The sequence below is a fragment of the Equus caballus genome, chromosome 1, assembly GCF_041296265.1.
Source record: "Equus caballus isolate H_3958 breed thoroughbred chromosome 1, TB-T2T, whole genome shotgun sequence".
In the NCBI taxonomy this organism is placed as follows: Eukaryota; Metazoa; Chordata; class Mammalia; order Perissodactyla; family Equidae; genus Equus; species Equus caballus.
The window spans coordinates 144,550,541-144,566,831 of NC_091684.1; the positions used below are offsets into that span (position 1 = coordinate 144,550,541).

The window sequence follows — 16,291 nt, forward strand, 5'->3', positions numbered from 1 at the left end:
TGGTCAAGGATGGACTTAATTTCTCCAAACTTCCCTTCCTGGTCTCTGCAGGACCTCTCTCTTCTTTCAGGGTCTGCGGGATGCTGTTTCAATCTTGGCATGGCTGTCCTAATAGCTTTGTCCTAATAGGTATAATATAACATAATATAATATAATAATATAATATAATTCCCTTTGTCCTAATAGCTATAAACTCATATATGACCAGGAAGATTTTTAAAGTCGAGAGTTGAGCAGGCAATATAGGATCTCAGTAATTCACTTATTCATTCATTGACATTAATTTATTCAATAGACAGGCCTACTATGTGCTGGTGACTGAACTAAGCACTGGGGATTTGAAGAAGAACAAGGCAACGCTGACATGTAGAATGATAAAGGCTGTGATGGAGGAAGGCACAGGTGCATGGGGACCAGAGTAGCTGATGAAGCACCTGGAAGGTTTCTGGGGAAGGCAATCCTTAAACCTGGATTTTTGTGTGTGTGCATTTTTTTACGACTTCAAGAGTAATACACAATCATTGTAGAAAGTTGGAAGATACAGAAAAGTAGAAAGAGGAACACGTAAATCCCCTGGAACCCCAACTAGAAGCACTCACTGTTAACATTTTGGCAGGATGACCTGTTTGAGAATTAGCTCTTGTTTCCTTGGCAGTAAGCTCATCAGGATAGAATAAGAGGCAGTTTTTCAACCTCCCCCTCCTCAAGAGGGAGGGCTGGGCCTAAGGCAGTGAAGGTCAGGCTTCCCTTGCCACAGAAGAGGTAAGTGGCTTTTGAGTGTTCCAAGTCTAGTTCGAGAAGATGTTGGTCTGGAGTGTCTCAAAGGGAAAGGCTCTTGGTGGAAGGAAGAAGCAAGAAGCCTCTCCCCAGGACGGCTGGCTTTCCAGAGACTGAGCTGGGTGCTGCCCAGGAGACGAGGGATGGTACCCAGCCTCCACACAGTGCCTGGAGCATCCTGACCTCTGATGGGGGAGTCTGGGCATTTTCAGGCAATCTGAAACTGCCCACAACAGTGTTGGGTACCTCTGGGAATGTCTTAGTGACTGGGCGTGGTGCAGGGGGAATGGGGCCCTGCCCAATGTGAAAGTCTATTTTCCAATCTTGATCTGATTTGATACCACTTCTTCCCCCGGTCACCAGAACAGCCCACGTCCCACGATGAATTGCTGGAAGAGAATCTTTTTCTGTTTACCTTCTGACTTCTTTTCTTTTTGACATTTTATGATCTATAATATTTATCCCAGATAAATCAGAATAAGCATTCCAGACACTTCAGAGTTCCATCCTTTAGATCTAACTTTGTGCTTTGAAGAGCCTAGGTTAGCTAAATTTTGCGTATCAGTAGGGAAAACAGGCTCCTATTAAAGTCATAAAACAAGAGAAGGAAAATGAAGGATGCACTCCTGATATTGTATTCCAAGTTTCTGGGAAAACAAAGAAATGACAGAAAATGATTTCAGAGCATAAGATGAAATAACAGAAGAGGTAGAATCAAAACATTTCAGCTTTTCAGTGGGATAACTACCAGTTTTGTTTTAATATGAGGTTTACATGTAGTTAATATCTGGCTTCCAATACTAACAGATACAGAATAAGATAAGGTATGTCAGCCTTTCTCCTAGCCTCTGTATCTTTGTTTCTCCCCTTGGCTGAGGCCTCCAAATCCCCGCATGGAAATTCAGGCCTGGCCTGGCCCTGGTTTCAGATCTATTCTGGCTCGACAGTGGAATAGTTAACGGGCTGTTCTCCCACTGCTCCTGGGACTGTGATGGCCTCCCTTCTGCTCTGGGAATGAGTGAGCTGTGCCTGGGTTCACGCTTTGCCCCCAGCATTGTGCCCTGCTCTGATAACCCTGGCCCTGTGGGGGCCCTGGTAACTGACCTCATCCCCCAGTTACCCAAGCCCTGTGCTGTCACGACTCTTCTCCCGATGCCCTGGAATCATTCCTGCTAATCCCAGTCCTCCTTTCCTGTTCCTTCCTGGATGAGCGTTCACATAACAGGGGCAGCCATTCTTGAAGGGTGAGCTCTGCTCAGCAGTTGGAATAGCCCCCCACTGTCTCTTTCCATTGTCACCAGTAACTATTTGCCTCTACTCAGAACATTTCCTATGGTCCCTTGCTTGCCTCACCTCACTATAAATAACCACCCAGGCACTGATGCATTCAGAGCTGATAACACAAGTTGTTTTTGGCACAAAGAATGTGCTACATGAGTTCAGAGACTGGATAACAACTTTTTCCTCTCTTCGCCCATCCACCTGCTGCTCTGCCAGAAACTCCCTCCTTGACATTAGTCTTTGCATGAAGACATTGTCCCCCTGTAAACACATCAGGTGGGTGGGGTGATTCCAGGTAATCATTTAGCATACTGGATTTATAGACATTTATCATTTCTTCAACAGAGAATGTGGCTCTTAAAGAGTAGGACGTGGGATGGGGAGGTTTTTTTCCTTTTACTATTTCTATTTTTTACTATAAACAACAACAACCAGTAATAGACTGCTTTTCTTCACACTCATATGGATTTTAGGAAATTATTCCCTTTTCCCCTAGAGATAAAACCTACTGACAGAAAAGAAATAATACCACATTGTGAAATCTGCAAATCCCAGAAGTCAACAGCTTGAAGACAACCCCCAGGGGCAGGGAAGAAAACAAGTGTCACAAGAGACAAGACATCACATATGAGGACAGCAAGCTGGGAAATGACTGTTTCAATGCCACTGACCCAGATGACAAGTACCCTTCTACTCCTGGAACCCACTGCCACCACCTCAAAGGGTCTATGTTTTGAAGAACTCTTTTCAAAGGACACAAGAGTTGTGTTGAGGAGAGGTGCAATGACAATGGTTCAAGTATGAATAGGAATCATGCCAAAGTCCAAAGTCAGGGGAAGGAAACCCAGAAGTGTCAATATCCTGCTCCTTCAACCAACTGCCTCCATTGTACCCAAGAGGGAGTCTCAGAAACATCTGAGGGATCAAATCAGTATATATGTCATCTTCCTACAAACCCTGTAGGGTTTCTTTTTCCTGACTAGATGGTGATCAGCTTTGCCCTGAAGAACAGAGACAGATACAGAGACTGTAAGAGTTAAAAAAAAATCAGGTGGAAATTGTGCCTCCTTCAAAATAACGTGGCTCCATAACTGCCTTTTCTCCTGGTCTAGCAACTGCTTTCTCCCCCTGTTGCTGCAGGTACTTATTGCCTCATGCTGGAAATGAAAAGGAAAACCTGGAGGTGCAAGGACTGGGCAGTCCTGAGAGGACAGAGGGTCTGGAAGCAGAGGAGTCAGCACATACTGTGCTCTCCTAATGGCTTGGCCTTCCTTTGGTCTGAGAACCTATCTTTGAGATCGGTCTGAAGTTCATTTGCAAGCCTGGAAACCACTCTCTCTCCCACTGGGGCAGCATGACAGAGTGAGGTCTTCAGTACTGCACAGGTATGGAATGCCCATGAGTTTAAAAAGCAAAATCACAGTTGTTTGTGAGCCTGGGCTGCTTCCCCTATCCCAGTTTTAGCAGGATGTGCCTGCAGCCATGGAGCTCCTGGGATGCTGAGACCCTTGAGTCAGTAGGCACTGGTGCCAGCACGGAGGTAGGGAATGTGCAGTAGGAACCCTGCACACCAGGGCTGAGTGTCTGCAGATGGGCCATACAGAAAGAGCTGGCTGCCTCCTCTTGGCAGGAAGGGGCCTATTAGGTGGATATGAAAGGTAGGATCTCAGGTTCATTCTTTGGAAGCTGCTGGCCCATGAGGTAAGCCATGAAGATGGTGGGCAAAAGGGAGATCCCAGCCTCACAGTGGACCAGGACCTTGCCTCCCTTTTCCCTGACAGTCAGCGAAGTCTATTGCTTCTTGAACCTGGGAGCTAATGTCAGTGGCTGGCTGTCTTCCACGGGATCCATTTGCAGTGTAGGTGGGTCGTGCAGGCCTCAGGGGTGTGCCACGAGACATTCAGCAGGGCCGTGATGTGCAGAATGGCGAGGAAGTCGCACTTGCATGCCTGAGAGGCACTTCCAAGGTGGAGGAAAGGAAGGATTGCGACTGGGCCGCCCTGACTGGAGCCGGCCTGTCCGTGATGGTGAGAACTGGTTTCCCACACCGGTGGCAGAGGGCTCCCTAGGTTTCAATCTTCTGTGAAATGGGTTGTACATCTGCTCAGCACTAGGGTTACTCCGAGCAAAAGGCTCAGATCCTGCCTGACGGAGGCAGACCCGGGGGCCGCTGAGCTGCAAGCTGAGCACAGGGCTCGCGCTCTCCCCGCGCACCCGCGGCCGCCGCCGTCCTCCCCTCGCAGCAGCCGCCACGGCGCCGCCTGCCGCCAACACGCCCGGAGGAGGGGACCCTGGGCGAGCTGCGCCCCCTCGAGGCGGCCAAGGCCAGGGAGGGCCGCAGCCCACCACCCGCCGCGTGCCTCCGCCTCCCGATGAGTACCTGCGGGGCTGGCGCGCGGCTGGCGACGTCCTGCCGCCGTCATGCACCAGCAAGCGCCCACGCCGGGGTGCCAGCGAGTGGCGCGCAGGAGGACGACCCGCTGGGCTGGCCACTCGCCGCCCAAGAAGAGGCGATGGAAAGTTTTGAAGGGGGTGTGAGGGTGACTGGAATGTGCAGCCCAACTGGAAACTAAATATAAGGCATCTAACTGGAAGAGCCAGATATGATGGGTTATTAACGTACTTTTGGTGTATTTTATAATGGAACTCTGGCTTAGGTGTTTGAGGGCTCCCCCTCTGAGAGGAGTTCAGTCAATCAATCACTTCCCATCCTCCCCAAATAAAGAATACAGATTTGAGGGTGCCTGGTGGTCAGCTTGTGTCTGGATCCAGCTCTGCTGCTGTGAGTCCCTGGTGAGAGGGCCAGGGACAGTTAGGATGACTGGCTTGTTACCGGTGCACTGGATTCTTATTGTCCCCCGGGATGGAAATCAAGACAGACAACAAATGGGAGTAGAAAAGTAAAAGTTTATTAGCTTGTGCACAGGAGAGGCACAAGGGAGCCCACGGGGAAAGGAAAGGGGACGGTGACCGGCTGGTTAGGTAGTGGGATTGTGGGCCTTTACTAGGCAAAGGTTGGGGAGGCTACACGTCATGGCCTGTAGAGGTGGCTTGCGCTGTTGTTGGACATGCCACCACATGTGTTGCATGTATCAGCATGCTAGCTGTCCACCCTTGGGTGGGATGTTTAGTATGGAAACTGGGCGAAGGTCACCTTCGGTGGACTCCTGGGTGCTAGGGCACATGCGTAATCCTGGGAGAGTCCAGAGGCTACAGAATGTGGATCTTGGCGGCCTCTATCTGATTCTCCTACCTTGCTGACTGTTAGGGGCTTTATCTTGTTACCCCAAGGACCTTGCGGAGGACCTTGTCTCGTGAGGCTGGTTCCTGTCTCAGGCTCACCCCCAACACAGATATGTTTCCCTTGAACCCCATTGTGAGCCTGGGTGTTCACTTGTCTGAATTCTTTCCCTGGAGTCTCCCCAGTCAGTGTGCTCACTGACTAAGGGTCTGCTCCCCTGGGAATAATGGTATCTACCTTATAGGGTTGTTGTGAGGATTAAATGAGATAATTCAGGTAGTGTCCCTAGCATAGTCCTTGATATACTGGAAGCATTTAATGAATCAAATAAAAAATTTCAGATATAATCAGATAGATAATATATAAATAAGTAATATTGTACAATATTGTTAGAGAGCTGGCCCTCATGAACCTAAGAGAGACTTCCTGCTGTGTGGTGTTGGTGTAGTTCAGAGGTCCCGTGTGTCTTGTCCTCCTTCTATGGCCTGTTTCCATTGGGAATTTGGCCTCCTAGGTTCTCTTGGCTTTCTCTCTTGTCACATAGTTGGCCTGGGATGTGCCTCCCACCTCTTTCCTTCCGGTCTGTCAATGAATCACAAGCCCTGAATCTGCAGTCCATCAGGGAAACATAGAGAGTTTGGATCTCAGTGTGGGGTCTGTTTGAATTTGTTTTATAGCTAACATCATTCGTCTTCTTGGCTGTGAGACAGATTCCTCCCCCTCCCCCTTTTTTTAAAGTTTCCATCTACTTTGGACCACTTCAAGTTGGTGAATATGTATATGCTGATGATGGGTAGGAAATAATGTTTCGTGATGGCTATTCCTTCCTATTCCTGAAAATCATTTAATTTGATGATTTAACACAGATACTGATCCTTTAGGGAGGGGAGTTAAGGGCTCACTTCCTGGAACCATGTGACAATGACTGCAATTCAATGATGGTAGTAAAAACTGTAGAAAATATCAAGCTGCCTAAATTCAGTAGGGTTTTGGTTCCACAAGATCAGGAAAGATGGAAAAAGCCAGGAAGCCCACAGTGCATGGTTTCTATTCCGTATGGATTTACTAAACCAACATGATGAGTCTTACTTCTAGGCAGTGTGTCTCACACTTGTTCCTGTGGCCGAATTCCTGTGAGTCACTTCTGGGGGCATCACAGAAAAATGATCCATTGTACATTTATTATATAAACCACGAGCAGTTTTCTTGATGGAAAATTTATAATCATATGTGTACAGGTTCCATGCCTCAACAATTTATGGAGAAAATATTTCTGGGAAATATCATATACAGTGATGGTCCTTCTTGCGCCTGTCCTCAACTCCTTTCCTGGAGGCTGGCCCTTGCTGAGGCTGGGTAGTAGAAGGAGGCCTTTTACAAAGAGACTCCCCTGTTAGCTTAATAACATATAAGGAGGTTTGCTCCTGGGAGTTAACCTTTTCTGGGCTTTTTTTTTTATTTGGTGAGCAAGATTGGCCCTGAGCTAACATCTGTTGTCAATCTTCCTCTTTTTTTTTCTCCCCAAAGCCCCAGTACATAGTTGCATATCCTAGTCGTAAGTCATTCTAGTTCTTCTATGTGGGATGCTGCCACAGCATGGCTTGATAAGTGGTGTGTAGGTTCCCACCCAGGATCCAAATCCGTGAACCCTGGGCTGCCAAAGCAGAGCGCAGGAACTTAACTACTTGGCCACAGGCTGGCCCCTGGGCATAGGCTTTGATTGTCGTTTATTATCCACTTTCTCTTCCACTCTCAGGACTTGGAGGTAGAGCAGAGGTAGAGCAGAGAATGCCTGCTCCGTGTGAATCAAAGGAAGGTATCGAGGGATTTTGGGAAGAGGAGAGGAAGTGAAGAAGCAAGAATAAAAGCAGAGTGAAAGAAGGCACAAGGCAGGGTGGAGAGAATTGAGGGAGGACACCTTTTTCAGGCTGCAGCCACAGAGCCGGGGACTAAAGACTCATTCTCTCATCCACAATAAAGGACTCAATGTGGAGATTTTAAACATTCTGAGGTTTTCTTTTTCTTTCTTTCTTTCTTTCTTTTTCTTCTTCTTCTTCTTCTTTTTTTTTTTTTTTAAAGATTTTACTTTTCCTTTTTCTGCCAAAGCCCCCCGGTACATAGTTGTGTATTTTTAGTTGTGGGTCCTTCTAGTTGTGGCATGTGGGATGCCACCTCAGCATGGCTTGATGAGCGGTGCCATGTCTGCGCCCAGGATTCCAACCAGTGAAACCCTGGGCCGCCGAAGCAGAGCATGCGAACTTAACCACTAGGCCACGGGGCCGGCCCCCATGAGGTTTTCTATTTACTACCAGGACATTTGTTTTGTCAGTCCATCCACCCTAGCTAGCTAATAAGGGCAAGAATTTCTTGAGCTTACTCAGCGCCAGGCACTGTGTTAAGTGTTTGACATAGATTATGACTAATTCCTACAGCATGCCTAGGAAATAAGTATCATGAGTGTGTTGGACTAAGGAGAGAACTGAGCCTCAGTGAGGTTAAGCCATTCTCCCAAAGTCCAAAGCTAGTAAGAGGTGGAACTCACATTTCTGACTCCAACCAACACTGTTGTTGGTCATCAGCTCACTCAACTGCCTCTGCATCAGAACTTTAATAAAAGTGGAAGTAAAATTTGTTAATTTGTGTGCATATGAACTAGGAAAAGGCTATCAATATTTTTTACACTAAACTTTTAATTTTAGAATAACTTTAGATCTACAAAATTATTATGAAGGTAGTACAGAGAGTCCCTGTATTCCCCACATCCAGTTTCTCCTTGTTTAAACATCTTAAAATGTATGACATCTTTGTCACAATGGACAAACCAACATTGATACATTATTATTAACGGAAGTCCTTGATTTCTTCAGATTTAGTAGTCCTGTCCCCTCAGGGTCTTAGCTGTGGCAGTTCCTCAGACTTTGCTTGTTTTTGGTGACCTTGACAATTTTGAGGATTACTGGACAGATATTTTGTAGAATGTCCCTCAGGTGGAATTTGTTTGATGTTTTCCTCATGATTATATTGAGGTAATATATTTTTGGAGGAAGACTACTGAGGTCAAGTGCCATTTTCATCGTCTTCTATCAAGTGTCATCCTATCAGCATGACTTATCACTGTTGACTTCAGGTTGCTCACCTGGCTGAGGCAGTGCTTGTCAGGTTTCTCCCCTGTCAAGTTACTCTTTCCGCATTTCCATGCTCTTCTCTGTGGAAGGAAGTCACTGTGCACAGCCCACACTTAAGGAGTCGGGAATTATGTGCCACCTCCCTGAGGATGGAATATCTCGACAAGTTACTTGGAATTCTGCACAGTGGATTTGTCTCCTTTCTCTCTTTATTTATTTATTCAGTCATTAATTTATGTCGGTATGGACTCATGAATATTTATTTCGTACTTTGGGTTATAATCCCATACTATTTTATTTTCTTGCACAAATTTTCTGGCTTTGGCCACTGGGAGCTCTTTCAGTCGTCTCCTTTGTCCCTTTGACACATCAATGTAGATTTTTTTTTGAGCACTTCCTTACTTTCTGGCACTATGAGATGCTCCAAGCTCATCTTATATACTTCCTGCCCCAGTCCTTGAATCTGCCACTTCTCCAACTAGCCCTGGCTCCTGTCATTGGAGAATGAGATTAGAAACCAAGATCTAGGCATTAGGTGTGCTCATTGCCACTGGGATGTCATTGCTTCTGGCCCTCTCAGCTGAAAGAGCAAGGAAATATATGTGTGTATATTAACCTGTGTATACACATATATCTATAAATTTTTCTATAGGTAACCATCCATATCTATATTAAGCTAAACATGAGTTTATCGTGATATCTCCAACTCTAATCCATTACTCCATGGCTCATTTAGTCTCCTCCTCTTGTTTGTCTGCAAATTCCCACTCCAGCAGTGAGAAACCTGGCTCCTGCCACCTGCCATCCATTTACTTAATTGTTCACTTCCAGTATATACGTATAGCAATATCAGAATTGTTAACCCGTATCCCCAAGGAAAACAACTTTCTCGACTAGAGTACAGTGCTATGTGCAATTCCTTTTTCCTTTGGTGTTACAGAGTCTACTCATTTCCAAAGTTCCTTAGATCAGCACCATTTTTGCCCACCCCTTTTGATGAGGTTGTTTCACACATTTGTGATACAGTTGGGTTGTTTGTCACATTTTGTTTTCCATTCCTGGACCCCCTGTTTTCCTAAATAATTTTTTCTAATCTGCATCTATTTTTATATTATCACACAGAATAGTTTCACCACCCCCAAAAATCCACTGCACTTCGCCTACTCAACCTCACCCCCCAAACTCCTGGCAGCCGATGACTTACCTACCTGCTTTATAGTTTTGCCTTTCTGGAATGTCATATAATTGGAATCATAGAATAGGTAGCTTTTTCAGACTGGCTTCTTTCATTTATTAATATGTATTTAAGATTCATCCATGTCTTTTAATGGCTATAACTTGTTTGTTTTTATCACTGGGTAATATTCCATTGTCTGGATGTACCACGGTGTGTTTATCCATTCACTGTTGAAGGACATGTTGCTTGCTTCCAGTTTTTGGCAATTATAAATAAAGATGTTAGAAACATCTGGGTAGAGTTTTGTGGGGACATAAGTTTCAGCTCATTTGGATAAATACTCATGAGTACAATTGCTGAGTCATATGGTAAGACTGTTTAGTTTTGTAAGAAACTGCCAAACTGTCTTTCAAAGTGATGGTACCATTTTACATTCCTTTCAGTAAAGAATGAGTGTTCCTGTTGCTCTGCATCCTTGTCAGCATTTGGTGTTATCAGGTTTTTTTGGATATAGTCATTCTAATAGATGCATAGTGGTATCTCATTGTTGTTTTCACTTGCAATTCCCTAAGGATAAATGATATTGAGCACCTTTTCATATGCTTATTTGCCATCTGTGTATCTTCTTTGGCGAGGTGTCTGTTCAGATCCTTTGCCCCCTTTTTATTCTGTTATTTTTAAAATAGTTGACTTTTAAGAGTTCTTTCATATTTTGAATATAAGCCCTTTATCAGGGATGTGTTCTGCAGATATTTTCTTCCAATCCGTGGCTTGTCTTTTCATTTTGTTGAGTGTCTTCACAGAGCAGAAGTTTTAATTTTAAGGAAATTCAACTTATCAATTTTTCCTTCCATAGATTGTGCCATTGTTGTATCTAAAAACTCATCACTAAACCCAAGATCACGTAGATTTATTCCTATGGTTCCTTCAAGAAGTTTTTATAGTGTTGCATTACACATTTAGGCCTATAATCCATTCTGAATTAGTTTTTGCGTAAGGTGTAAGGTCTGTGTCTAAGTTCATCTTTTTGCATATGGGCATTCAGTTGTTCCAGCACCATTTATTGAAAAGCCAACATTTATTTTTTTATTAGCAAAATACTTCTGGCCGGTTCGTGGAACTGCAGCGCTGTGGAAGCGGGCTTTGAGGCCTCTGGACCCCGTCACTGAGGTCTTCTCAGAACAGCCATGGATTGTTTCCTTTTCACCCATCTTCCTGCTGAAGCAGATGTTACCTGCTGCCTCCTACAGAGAATTACAAAGACTTTGTTATTTCAGGAGCGCAGGAGAGGAACTGCTCTGTGTGTGTGTGTGTGTGTGTGTGTGACAGACAGTAAAGTCCCTTCGGGAGGGGAATTGTGGAGGAAGGGACGGTGGTTGGAGAGCCTCTACTTTACCCTTGAAGATAGAAAACTCTTAAGACAGGAGAGAATCTAATTAACTTTTGAGACAGAATTCACCTTTTAGGAAAAATATAGATCATGCACTATCCACACACACACACACAGCCTTTCTCCCAAGGCCTGGCATTCCCTAAGAGCAGCCATCGAACCCTTCTTCCGCCTTGGGGGAGCCGGGCAGGCGCTCTCTGTCATCACACACCTTAGGGAAGGTGGAGGCAGATTTTCATAACTGTGATGCATGGTACAACAGTACACATGATAGTATATGAAATCAGCTACATATTTCACCATCTCGTTTATTCTGAACTGTGTGAAAATCACTTTTTTTTTTGGTGCTTATGATGAATTAAAAATAAAGTGCCATCTTGTGGGCCTCTGTATTACTACCACAACAGCATCAGATCTTGGGAGTCCATCAACCCCAGAGAAGCGTTCTGCATACATATGTACACATCTGTATGTCATGGATCAGCTGAGCGCAACTGATCAAGGACCCTCTTCAGTTCTTTTACCTACAGTGAATCCTTCTATGGGCTTTTCTTTTCAGAAATAGCTAAAAGGTACTTCCTAACAAGCTATAAATTCAGTCATAGAGGGGTACTGACATTGACATTCATAATAACAAATGGCACCAGTTCCCTTAACTACTCGAATTCCATTTTGGGCAAGAAGTTTGTCTGATAAGCCCCACAGTGCATGAACCCTCATGGAATGGGAATTCCAGAAAATTCCGGGGAGGATGTTTTGTGTTCAGTGTTGTATTGAATTTTGTTGTGGTTTTCAGTTGCTGCTAGTCTTGCCTTGAGGAATGTGCTTGTCATTTACTTATCGCTGTGAGGAAAGAAGCAGGACAGAGCGCTCAGTAGCAGGAAAGAAGTTTTAGTAGCAGTTCAGGGACGGCTGAGCCAGCCCGGGTAGAGAATTGGATGCCAGAAAGCTCTTTGGCAAGATGGGGCCAAGGAGAACGGGTCACGCCAGTTATAGCTGAGAGACCCAGCTTTGCTGCTTTGTACCCTGAGACCTTGGGCAAATCCCTCCACCTCATTGGGCTTTTTTTTTTTTTCTCATCTGTAAAATGATGAGTTTGAAATGTATAATCTCCACGGTCCCTTTAAGACCTGAAACTTGATGAATCAGAGAGGATGCTCATTTCTCAATCCTTCTTAACTCAAGTTTTCTGGTCAAAGGCAGGATATATCACAAAGATCCTTATTTTTAGTGAAGCTAGGTAGAGCATTCTGAAGCTATAGAAATGGTTTATTTTGCATAGTTGACAAATTATGGAAATCCTTGAATATGATTACTCCCTTCACTATTTTTTTTCCCGAGAGGATCCAAAATCCAACAAGATATTAGAAAGTTCAACCCCGAATTGCAGCTTATTTTTGTCGAAATTATGCTACTGTGGACTGTCAAAAGTGCCCTTTAAAAAAATGTGCAACAGGAATTGTGTTGATGACATTTGACCACAAGAGGGCGCTCTAACAAAACACCTTACAGCTGAAAAATCTCCCTCCGCTTTCTCAAACAGTTACAGGCTACAATTTCTGGCTCGTCTTATGACATAAAGCTCAGTGCCACAAACGTTGTTTCAAACTTTATGAAAAGAGATTTTTTTTAGCATGTTAGGAGTCTGGGAAGTGAATCCTAAGCACGAGTTGAACTACTTTGTTTAGCTGGAGGTGCTTTATGATTCCTCCATCCATTTCCAAAAAAGGGCAAAGAGTTTAAAAACCTTTATTTTCTTTAAGAACAGACGCAACAATACAATCTCAAAACACTCTAGGAATATTTCCATTTCCAAACTAGAGCTTTTATGGATTATCCTTCTAAGAATTCTAAGTCTAAATATATGATTAAAAAGAAATGACGACTAACCAAACAAACCCATTCGCCGAGCTAAATACAGCTCTCGGAGGAAATGCTGGTACCTCTTCCAGGATACAGATATCTGAAAAAGAAAGAAGGGGAAAGGCTCTGGGATAGTCTCTGAAGTAAATTAAAGCGCCAGACTGTGTTTCCCTAGTCGACAGATAATACTTGAGCGCATAATTGCCAACAGTGGATATCCTTTACATTTAACCAATCTTTACTGATAATAAAATAATTAGAAAAATTTATGTACCTCGGTGCTATTAACACGGCTTTGCTTAAAGGAGATTCAGCTGGTTATTCACGGATATTACGAGGGTCTCCGTCTCCTCTTCTCAGATGACATGTTTATACTCAGGCAGCACTTCTAAATTTTTAATAGAGACGAAGAGATTCCATTTAATTAGGGAGAGTGACTTGTTTATGTGCAGGTTATGCATTTACGAGTTCTAATGACGAACGGAAAATACCTATTGAGCAGCCTTTGAAGTTTCCCTTGTTTGAGGATAATTGTAAACCCAGCTCAATGGAAACAGCGTCTCAGTCAATCAAGTGATGGAGAGTTGAGTATAGGGAGTTAAGTCTAGTAAAATAATTGCACAAATTGCGTGTCGATCAGTGTTCAAAGGCATTTTTTTTTTCTCCCAAGTCAAAGCCCTTCCATCTTACATTTGATTGGAACATTGAAACTGGGTTATAGGAAAAACTGTTAAGGAGGTAACAAGATTTTTTTCCCTTTCTTAAAAAATACCCCCACCATCTATGCAAAACCTGTCTCTTTTTTCCTTTAAATTTTCACTTTCTAGATTCTGTGTAGTCTATTTTATTTGTGAATTAGGTAACGCAAGCATGTTACTGTCAAAAGCATTTTTTCACATTCATAAATCCTTCCTGAAAATGAGAAGTTAATTTTTTCTTAACCTCTGACCTAAGGTAAAAATTCCAAATATTTGTGTGCCTCAGATGTACCACAAAAAGGCCGCCTAAATTAATGAGGTTTCTTGAAACGGTGTACAGAAATGAATTACAAAGCTTAAGAAGTCGAAGAGATTTCTCATGATTTTTAAAGCAATATTAATGATTGCAGGGAATGAGAAATGAAGCTTTGTGTTATTACTGTAGGATTAGTTTTTAGATCCTGAAAGCTGGTCTATTTATGGGTATATAGGATGGAATTAAACTCTGAAAAGGTTAATTTTTTAAGAAAAATGTTCTGTAGTAGGTCTATTTCCTATCACCTTTGAGAAGTTTCCTTTGAATTCTAGTGGCAATCTGCATTTGGAGCGAGTCCAGAAAGCCTGAATAATAATGTAATCCCTGGTGGGGTGGGAGTGGGATAAATGAAATGATACATCCAGGTTCCTGACAATATATTCATCTTGATATTATCACAGCTGATGGATCGTAGCAAGGCGACTCTTAGGACTTGCGTGTGCCATCATTAGTGTACGTTCTAATTTCACTGTGAAAAACAAAACCCCAGTGTCAAAAGAAATAAGGCCATCCCTAATTGAAAGGTAGTACCTTAAAATATTCGTTGCAAGAAAAATATTTGTCTTGTTGCAGGGAGAAGGAGGGTAGAGAATAGATTAAAGAAGAAAGGAGAAACCATTGCCCTTGGTTTAGCTTGCTGACTGCGTTGAAGGCTCTCAAACACGTTAGCAGTTGCGCATCCATTTTCTCTTTCTTCCGTGCGCTTGTCTAATTTATTTTCATAAGAAAACTCTGCTCCTCTTGTCCGGAGCCAGCATTATGTAGCTGAAATCTTGGATGGTGTGGGTTTAAGATCAAACAGGGCCTAATAAGGTGGGATTTGTTTTCTTATTGGTCTTTTTATTGCTTGGGTTCGTCTGACAAGCTGTGAAGTGTTGGGGAGGAATCAGGGCAGCAGCTCTTCAGAGAAATGCACCCTGGCCGGGGCTCTCCCTCGAAATGGGAGAGCAAGAGATTGCCAACAGCTCAAAAACGAGGGGCTTGCAGGCTCGCAGAGTGGAAGCAGGTTCGGGAGTGGCCAGCAGCATAAATGTTAAAGGTGGAAGATGCTAGTTAATTTATTTATTCTTTTAATTGTATTTTAGGTTCTGGCAGGTTGGCTGAGGTCCTTGATTAGAGTTGATCAACATGCCTAATTCAGGCCTAAGTTAAGAAACAAAAGCCCCCTGACTTTGTGGGAGCACTGGAAAGAAGGACAGGATAGCATCTGTAGGAGAGAAAAGCAAAAGAGTTTGGTCGGGTTTTTTCTCCAGTTGGTTTATTTCAATCAGGATCCAAACAAGGACCACAACTTGGTTTGGGTTGATATATCTCTTAGGGCATTTTTCCATTTTCCCCCCAAGTTTTCATAGCTCTTTGATATCCTCCACTATATATATATATATATGAAGATTGGTACTTTTTTAAAAAGTTCACTTAGGAGTCAAAAAATACTTAGGAGCTGTTTAAAGGAAGCTAAAGGGAACAAAAGTGAGAAAAAGAATTTTGTGAACAAATTAAACTCTCTGCCAGTCAATGGAAAGAGGCAGGAGGAAGAAAGGTTGTTTGGGGGGAAAAGTGCATTGTTACTGAAAATAAATCATTCTGGCTCCGTCTTTCAGAAACAGAGAATTAAACAACCTTTCGTGGTCTTTTTGATAACTTAATTGAACTAAGGAGCATTAAAATCTGTCTTCTATTAGAGTAGAGAACACGTTTAGTGTTCTTACAGAACGAGAACTGCAGCGTTTTCGTATTATTGATAAATAAGAACGTATGTCTATAGATTCTACAGCATTTTAGACACTCTCTCCATCAGCTCAGGCATTAAGGATCGTGTTTTGCTTCTGTCCACCTTTCAGTATTGCAGACAAACGAGAGGGAAAACAGAACAGAAGGGAGTAGCCATGACAAGTGAAATAGTCTCGAGGATGCTGGAACTCCCCTTGCCGGGAGGGAGCTGACTTCTCGGGGCCCTTTGGCAAGGAATTTACAGATGCAGTATTTCTGTCACTCTCCTCCCTCAGCCCACTCTTTGTTTCTTTAATGGGCGAATTACCCATCGGTTCTTGTTAAATCTATTCCTTTTGAGGAGAGAAAATGATGTCCATTGTTATGAGCAGGACCTGCCAGGAGACATGTCAGTTGGAGTGGCGTGTCCCCTTTCAAGGGTGCTTTTTCCATGGGATGTGACTGTCACCGGCTGCTTGCACGGCAGCTCCTCGGTTGGTCTCACACTTAGAAGCAAGGTCCTGTCGGGTGGAGGGAAGAAGGCATTCACAATTGTCCAGTGAGAGGGAACTGAGGAGGCACCTAGTGCTATTTGGGCAGGGGCGCCTCCTTTCACTATTGAAGATGGATGGAAGGAACTTAAAGGCCAGGTACTCTAAGCTTTTCATTGCACAGATGGGTAAACTGAGGCCCTTTGAAGCTCAGTGAGTTGT

General features: G+C 43.7%; 1 pseudogene; it reads right to left on the reverse strand.

The window, feature by feature from the left end:
* Positions 1 to 3,407: 3,407 nt before the first annotated feature.
* On the reverse strand, positions 3,408 to 4,481 carry LOC111775390 (dual specificity protein phosphatase 5 pseudogene; annotated as a pseudogene).
* Between the last annotated feature and the right edge of the window lie 11,810 nt (positions 4,482 to 16,291).